Source organism: Rutidosis leptorrhynchoides, chromosome 3 (genome assembly GCF_046630445.1).
Source record: "Rutidosis leptorrhynchoides isolate AG116_Rl617_1_P2 chromosome 3, CSIRO_AGI_Rlap_v1, whole genome shotgun sequence".
Classification (NCBI taxonomy): domain Eukaryota; kingdom Viridiplantae; phylum Streptophyta; class Magnoliopsida; order Asterales; family Asteraceae; genus Rutidosis; species Rutidosis leptorrhynchoides.
Window position 1 is genome coordinate 63167712 of NC_092335.1, and position 9593 is coordinate 63177304.

The window sequence follows — 9593 nt, forward strand, 5'->3', positions numbered from 1 at the left end:
ACGATGAATCAATTCCATCATTAAAAGGAAGTAAAGTCTTCCGAAAAAGAAACGCGCTTCTTGATTTAGGTCATGAAGTTGTCATCCAGACCAGCTGTAGGTTGATGAAAAATCTAGAAAAGTCATCTCTAAAATCAGCAGGAAATCCACGGACCTCAGCATAAAACAGGGTCGCCAAGTGGTCAGATTTATCCTAACCATGAGAAGGATTTATCTCGTAAAATGGGGGGCACAATGCAAATTAGCTTGATAAGACTAATAAATCAGATCCCCAGAAAGGATAATCTCCTTTAAAGATCAAAAATCAGCTTTTAAGACTGATATTACTCAAACCTAGAGATTGACCTTAAAGATTGAGAATTACAAACTCATGGAATTCAATGATATCTAAACTCGAGCTTGAACGAGAAAATATTTTGATCAAATTATAAACCGATTTGTTTTCTGAAAACCCATTTTCAATGCGTTCATTACCATTGAACGTAAAATCCTAGGAATTCACCTGGAATTCATTAGGTCATCTGAACCAAATCGGGTGTCAATCGTAAGAACGGTGGTTGCATAGATTTCAAGACTCCATAAATTTCGTGAACAATCACCATCATAGTGCAACCAACATCTCGATTACAAAATAAGGAAACTAAGGAAATCGAATTTCTGCCCAAGCAAGACCTCGCGTTTCACGAGCAACTCCAAACTCGAAGTTCTGATCTCAAACGCGAGATTTCTAGATTCCAGAAAGTTTTATCTCGGCCATCTTTCTCGCGTCTTGGACTCCAATCTCGTGTTTAGTGAGATTCCTGCAGCTACTCCTTTTTCCTTTGTTAAACCTCTCCATACTCAACACTTGATTATTTACGTCACTTAACTTTAAATTAAGGGCATCTTCGTTAGGATCTTCGTTATGGTAGGCTACCGAGTGTATTAGTGGGTATGTTATACGGAAGTACTGAAACATAAACACCTAGGGCAAAGATAACTCGAGTAGTGCTTCTATTCTTTCGAGTCATGTTTAGATCACAAGCAGGTTGAAAACTCATTCTTATGAATGGCATCGGTGGTTAGCTAATCCGAGATCGTTTGATTCAGACGTGTTGAACAAGATAGGGATCGGCTAAGTCGCAGTTTTATAGCTTCTTTCTCTGTCGTTTCTTCTCTTTTTATACATAGTTGTGTACATTCGTTTCTTCTCTTATTATCCATAGTTGTGTCAAGTTTTAGCTTGTGAGTTGGTGATTCGTTGCGCTACTTCTTCTTAAAGCTCTCTCTTTGTTTCTTCATGTACATTCTTTCTTTGTAAATTAAGGAGTAAATAATTGTTGTGGCTTTTATAAAAAGGTTATTTAGATTATTTATGCATCTTCATCACATCTATATTGTTATATATGTAATATTAATATTAATTTAAATACTTTATCGTTCCTTTTTTAGTTATATTATTTTTATTCTCGAGACAACATAAAAATTATATTTAATTTTGCTTGTGGTAATAAGCCTGGTTAACTGATATTTTGTCACTCATGAGAAATAAAATACTTTATTTATCCGTTGTTTATCATATATCATAGTAAAGTAATAGTAATTAACTAGTGAAATTACCCGTGAAATCATGGGTTTGTTAAATGAAACATTGTTAAAGCCATTTATTTTAATGACCCTGACTAAGAAACTTGTCGTTGTTTTTACAAATATATAGAGACATGTATTTTTGCATACATCTGTAACGTAATTAATTTCGTAAAAAATCCATATTTGAATATTAATAATATAATTATTATAATTATTATATTAAAAGTAAATAATAATAATAAAGTTCGCTCAAGTTGAATATTTATATTTTTAATAATAATAATTATTATTAGTAATAATAAATGCCTTTTATTTTTTTTTAGAAAATTAAAATTACAATTTAAGAGAGATTAGTATTTCGTTTTATAAAAGATTTCATATTATTTTTTAATTAAATTAGTATATAGTTATGACATCATCATTATGAAAATTAAAGGGTAATTAACTTAATAATAACATCATTATTTTAGGATTTATATGACTATATAGATTAATTAAATTAATATAAAATAAATTAAACGTAGTAATTTTTAAAACACACACAAAACTTACAGAAAAAGTAGTCTATAATCGTGGTTGTGCATTATGGGTAGGTCCCACCGTAGCCTTCACCCAACATATGCCTATATGTAACACCCGTTTTCAGTTACGAGTTATTTCGAACGACATTCGAAATACGAGGCATGTAAGTGTATATTTGGATCCCAAATAAAGTTGGAGTTGATGTTCTAAAACCTTACCATTGGATAGTAAATCTCATTACGTTTCCAACGATATTTGATTCGTCAAAAACGGAGTTACGGTTTGAAAGTTACGACCAATACAAGTTCAGTTTCAGACTCAGTTCATTGGGACTCCGTCCAGACTCTGGGACGCCGTCCAACAGTGAAGGTTAGGACGCCGTCCAAGCTTTTTGGACGCCGTCCAGAAGGCCTGACGGGCCTGCAGCACTATTTTACTCAAATTAAAAGGGGTATTTGGGTCTTTTCACTTGGGGTCGGTTTGTGATCATCAAAAATGATCTAGAACTCTATTTGGAGCTCATTCTCACCCACACAAAATACTCTCATCTTATTTTAGAGAGAGAGGGTTAATTTAGAGTGAGAAAGCTTGGTTTGGTGAAGAAGATGAGCGTTTCGGGTCAAAGCTCGAGAGTTAAAGTTGTTCCTTTCATTCACGGCTACATTTTGGTAGTATTGGTAAGTCTCAACTCCGAATTTCATTGTTAAGATTCTTGTGTACATTTAGGGTTTGAGCTTGTTATTTGTAAAACCCTTTTAGATGATGAAGAGGGTTTATAGAAACCCACTATTTTGATATTTTGCGGGTTTTGGGTTGGTTAATAATTTAAGCATGTTTAAGGTTTGTAAGTGGGGTATAATCACTAGTATTAGTGATTTTAGGAGTGTTGGAACTTGTAAGACCCATTTGGGGGTAAAATGGGTGAATTTGGGTTATGTTGAGATAAGGAAAACCCTAATAGCTATGATCTAGGGTTTGGCCATGTGAATTGAAGTTGTAAGTGTTAAATTGTGTTGATTAGTCATTAATACACTTGTAAATGATGGAAGAATTGTAAATGGGTCATGTTTGGCTAAAATGGTATGTATAAGTGTTGAAATGGGTCAAATGAGTTAAGGTTGACCTAATTGGGTGAAATGGGTATGAAACACCCTAAGTTTGTGCTAATTGGTGTTAGTAGACTTACATCACTAGTTTTAGTAATTAAAGATGAGTCTTGGCCATTTTATGGGCGGTTTTGGGTGCGAGTGAGTATTGTGGTTAATTCCACAAGTTGTGTATTGAATGTGTACTTATGTATTAGGTACCTTGCTCGAAGCATATGGAAGTGCTAAATCACCACCGATGTGATAAGGTGAGTGGAATAATTATATGCGTAGGTATATAATGTATCTATTTGTTATAGCATGAAATGTGTAGTGTCGAGGTGTTAAGACACCACGTCTCACGTGAAGAGTGTAGCATCGAGGTGTTAAGATGCCACTCGGGTGTAGCATCGAGGTGTTAAGATGCCACCTAGGAGTGTAGTGTCGAGGTGTTAAGACACCACTCCGTAAAATAATGAGTGAAGCATCGAGGTGTTAAGATGCCACTCGGGGTGAAGTGCCGAGGTGTTAAGGTGCCACCCTAGGGGTTAGTGATGCGAGGTGTTAAGTGCCCTAACGGATGTTGTGAACACCGATGGCGTTTTCGCGAGCGCCGTTCCCTTGTACTATTGGTTAACCATGGTTATTGTGTTGTAGTGTAAGCATATTACTTTGTTCATGTTATATATGCTTGTGTTATGCTAGCATGATTATTGGAGGTTATAGCTTGTATTTGTGATGATAAGCTAATCGTGTTTGCTAGCATGTTTGCGGTATTTGTGTAAGTGATTGCAAGTAGGTATATTATATATGTATGTGTATAATTATTGCATTCACTAAGCTTTATGCTTACCCCTCTCATTGTTTACCTTTTTACAGGTATTTTGTTAAGAAGCTAGCTAGTTGTTAGACTAGATGCATAGGAGTGCTTGGGATCAAAGGGGTAGCTTTTGGTTATATGGACGCGGATTGGGGATTTGGTAGTCTCCGGGATTATGCTCTTGGTATTGGGTTGGGTCATAGAGTCCTAATCCGTCTAAAGAGATAAATGGGTCGAAATCTCTACATTATTTGTAAAACGGGTCATTGTGGGCCCGGTGTTGTAAAACTTATCTTCATTGCGGAAATCTCTTAGTTTCACTTAATATGATGTGTTGTGAAAATTGTTTCGTTTAAAAGTGTCGGGAAGCGGGTTTTCCACTCGCGTTTAAATAAAAACTGATCAGTCCACTTTAGTTCATTTGGACGCCGTCCAGAATCATGGGACGCCGTCCTGGTCTTTATCTCTGGACGCCGTCCAGATTATGGGACGCCGTCCAGATACGCTGTCTGACAAATTTTTTTAAGGCGTATTTTTGGTAAAACGATGTCGGGTTGTTACACTATATAAATGGGATAACCTTCTCACAATCTCATTTCAATAAAACCTCTCACACACACAAAACAAAATGAAATCCTCCACATTTTTCTCGGCTAAAAGATCTCATTTTCTTTTTTCCCGTCATCATGTTATCCATGGTCCGACCGTTGAGTACATTTAGTTTATAAATATTATTTTCAATTTAATTAAGTATCTTTGATCTTTGATTTGTCTTATAACTTAATATTTACGAAATATTTTGCAGCTAATCATCTGTTCATTGAAACAAACCCTGTTTTAATTTTTTGGCGACGTTTGTCGTTTGGTGCGCATGTGAACAGCAAGAATAAGATCCCTCACCAATCTAGTGCAGCTGCTGGTAAGTGTCAATTGTAAACTGAAATTTAATTTGCTTTCAAATAAGTATTCGATAACGAGATCACTTTTGATTTTATTTTTGGGATCATTCTTACTTTATATAGTGTAGATAGGTTCGGTTATATGATCAAGATATGCTCATTGAATTCAATGTTTAAGTGTATAACGGTGTTTTACCTATAAAAAATATTGTATCTTTATATTATACGTTTTTAAGTAAAAAAAATGAAGTTAAATTAATTAAGATAAAAAGCTTATTGGAGTTTTAATGGCGGAAATATGATTCTTTGGAAGTAAGGAGGGTTGGGAAGATGATTAAATAAAGAGAGATGGTCTGTTTATCTAATTGTTATTGTTAATTAATTAAAATAATTATTAATTAATTATATAAATATAAAAGAAAATGTTGTACTCCCGAGCAACATAGTTTGTGTATAATACAATTTCCATCCCTAGTAATTACATAAAGTTCAATTATTTACCCTGTTTGTGTATATTACATTATACATAGTACATATCTAATTTTTATTTTAGCTGTTTTTAAATTTAAAAAGACTAAAAGAAAAAAAAAATCACTATAGTTATATTCCAATAAATTGTCATACGGATTACTGTATAAATTAAGAAAGTTAACCATTTTAAATTATATGGAATTTCATTTAGTGTATTAGTGGGTATGTTATATGGAAGTACCGAAACATAAACACCTAGGGCAAAGATAACTCGAGTAGTGCTTCTATTCTTCTGAGTCATGTTTGGATCACAAGTAGGTTGAAAAATCACTCTTTTCACCGGTGGTTAGCTAATCCGAGATCGCTTGATTTAGACGTGTTGAACAAGATAGGGATCGGCTTAGTTGCGGTTTTATGGCTTCTTTCTCTGTCGTTTCTTCTCTTTTTATCCATAGTTGTGTCCATTCGTTTCTTCTCTTATTATCTATAGTTGTGTCAACTTTTAATTTGTGAGTTGGTGATTGGTTACGCTACTTCTTCTTAAAGCTCTCTCTTTGTTTCTTCATGTATATTCTTTCTTTGTAAATTAAGGAGTAAATAATTGTTGTGCCTTTTATAAAAAAGTTATTTAGATTATTTATGCATCTTCATCACATCTATATTGTTATATATGTATTATTAATAATTCCTTTTTAGTTATATTATTTTTATTCTCGAGACAACATAAAAATTATATTTAGTTTCGCTTGTGGTAATAAGCCTGGTTAATTGATATTCTGTCACTCATGAGAAATAAAATACTTTATTTATCCGTTGTTTATCATATATCATAGTAAAGTAATAGTAATTAACTAGTGAAATTACCCGTGAAATCACGGGTTTGTTTAAACGAAATAATGTTAAAGCCATTTATTTTAATGACTCGTTTGACTAAGAAACTTGTCATTGTTTTTTCAAATATATAGAGACATGTATTTTCGCATACATCTGTAACGTAATTAATTTCGTAAAAAGAATCCATATTTGAATATTAATAATATAATAATTATAATTATTATATTATAAGTAAATAATAATAATAATAAAGTTCGCTCAAGTTGAGTATTTATATTTTTAATAATAATAATAATTATTAGTAATAATAAATGCCTTTTATTTTTTTTAGAAGATTAAAATTACAATTTAAGAGAGATTAGTATTTCCTTTTATAAAAGATTTCATATTATTTTTAAATTAAATTAATATATAGTTATGACATCATCATTATGAAAATTAAACGGTAATTAACTTAATAATAACATCATTATTTTAGGATTTATATGACTATATAGATTAATTAAATTAATATAAAATAAATTAAATGTAGTAATTTTTAAAACACACACAAAACTTACAGAAAAAGCAGTCTATAATCGTGGTTGTGCCATTATGGGTGGGTCCCACCGTTGCCTTCACCCAATATATGCCTATATAAATGAGATAACCTTCTCACAATCTCATTTCAATAAAACCTCTCATACACACAAAACAAAATGAAATCCTCCACAGTTTTCACGGCTAAAAGATCTCGTTTTCTTTTTTCCAGTCATCATGTTATGCATGGTCCGACCAGTGAGTACATTTAGATTATAAATATTATTTTCAATTTAATTAAGTATCTTTGATCTTTGATTTGTCTTAGAACTTTAAATTTACGAAATATTTTGCAGCTAATCATCTATTCATTGAAACAAACCCTGTTTTACTTTTTGGGCGACGTTTGTCGTTTGGTGCGCATGTGAACGGCAAGAATAAGATCCCTCACCAATCTAGTGCAGCTGCTGGTAAGTGTCAATTGTAAACTGAAATTTAGTTTGCTTTCAAATAAGTATTCGATAACGAGATCACTTTTGATTTTATTTTTGGGATCATTCTTACTTTATATAGTATAGATATGTTCAGTTATATGATCAAGATATGCTCATTGAATTCAATTTTTAAGTGCATAATGGTGTTTTACCTATAAAAAATAATGTATCTTTATATTATATGTTTTTAAGTAAAAAAAAATGAAGTTAAATTAATTAAGATAAAAAGCTTGTTGGAGTTTTAATGGCGAAAATATGGTTCTTTGGAAGTAAGGAGGGTTGGGAAGATGATTAAATAAAGAGAGATGGTCTGTTTATTTAATTGTTATTGTTAATTAATTAAATTAATTATTAATTATTTTGAAACAACTCAACCCATATTTCATACGATAAATTTTTTTTTTTTAAAAATGATAAACCGTTAACGCCTAAATTAAACGGTTACATATAACCCATTAAACAACATCACAAGTTAAATGTTTACAAACAGCACTAAGGCCCTTAACAAATGTAATACAAGTTTGACCCATTCACAAATGATAGTTTTAAACCAAACAACACTTCGAGCATGATTTGGGGCTAAACTACCCAAAACACTAGGCCAACTTCAAAAGCTTCAACAAGCATCACCAAGGGACACCTAGTGCCCAACAACCCCTTTTCCCCTATCCGCACCTGCATCTAAAAAGATAAACAACTAGAGGGGTAAGCTAATGCTTAGTGAGTGCAACAATTATACGAATACATATACAACCTACTTACTTGCAATCACTTACGCATTTACCGCATACATGCTAGCAATATAAATAATCATACCATCGCAAGTATAATAACTAAACTTCCAATCACACAAGCTAGCATAAGTTAGCATATTAATAGCATATAGTTCACAATTTAATATGCTAAATACAATTCACACAACCATGGTTAACCAATCGTACAAGGGAACGGTACTTGAAAGACCGTCGGAGTTCGTAACATCCATTAGTGTTACTTAAACACCGCGTAATCACTAATCCCCCGGGTGATGTCTTAAACACCGCGACTAACTCACCCCCATAACAATGTGGCGTCTTAAACACCGCGACGATTCCACATGTCAATCAAAACAATGAGTGATGTCTTGAACACCGCGACAATTCCACTCCCATGACAATGTGGTGTCTTGAACACCGCGACAATACCACATGTCATTAAAAACAATGAGTAGTGTCTTGCACACCGCGACAATACTACTCGTTACTTAGAATGTGGTGTCTTAAACACCACGACAATACCACATTCACACTACACAAATAAATACATTATATACGTACACGCATAATTATTCCACTCACCTTAACACCAAGATGATGATTATGCACTTTCGAAACTTCAAAGCAAAGTACCTAATACATTAAGTACACATTCAATACACAACTTGTGGAACCAACCACCATACTTACACTTGAGCATTTAATGACCCAATTTGCATTAAATAGCTCTACTACACAAAAACTGCCCATAAATGGCCAAGACTCATATATCAAGTCAAACTTAACTCATTAACAATTCTTTCATCAATTTAAAAGTGTAATAGTGACTAACAACACCATTTGACACTTACAACCTTAATTCACAAGACCAAACCCTAGGTTATAGTCATTTGGGCTTTCCTTACATCAACATAACCCATGTTCACCCATTTAACCCCCAAATGGGTCTTACAAGCCTCTAATGGCCAAACCCTAGCCATAAATTAACTAAAACTAAAAATATAGAGTTAAGACTTACCAACACTATCCACTCGTAGCTAAGAACGAGGAGAACGACCTTAATTCTTGCTCCAATGATTGATTCACAAATCTTCACTCTCAAATCTTTCTTAGAAATCAATTAGGTTTTTATGTTTTGAGAGTAAATGGAGAAAGAAAATAGAAATGAAAATGAATAAAATGGATAAGTGGTGGAGATTAAATGCTCCCATCAGATCTACACGCAAAAAGACGAATTTGCCCTTGAACCCCACTTTTTAAAAGCTGAATTCGGCATCAGACTGCCAGAAATGTCGCAGCACGACTTCTTTCTTGCGGCGCAATGAACTATGTAAAAATGTGAGTTTTTTAAACTCCTCCTGACTCAGATTCTAGTTATTGGTCGCGGCTCGACCTTCTTCTCCGCGGCACGACATATAAAGGAAAAATTGACTCTTCTTAGCATGCCTCCTGACTCTAGTTTGCTTGAGGTGCCGCGGCGAGGCAATGGTCATCGCGGCGCGCCATTAGGCGTGGCCTAACCAGTTTCTCGGCAACAAACTAACAATTAATTATTTGACTTGTACGCTTCGTTCTCGCTTCCTATACACGTCTAAACTTCATCTTTAAGTCTCACATGACTTAAC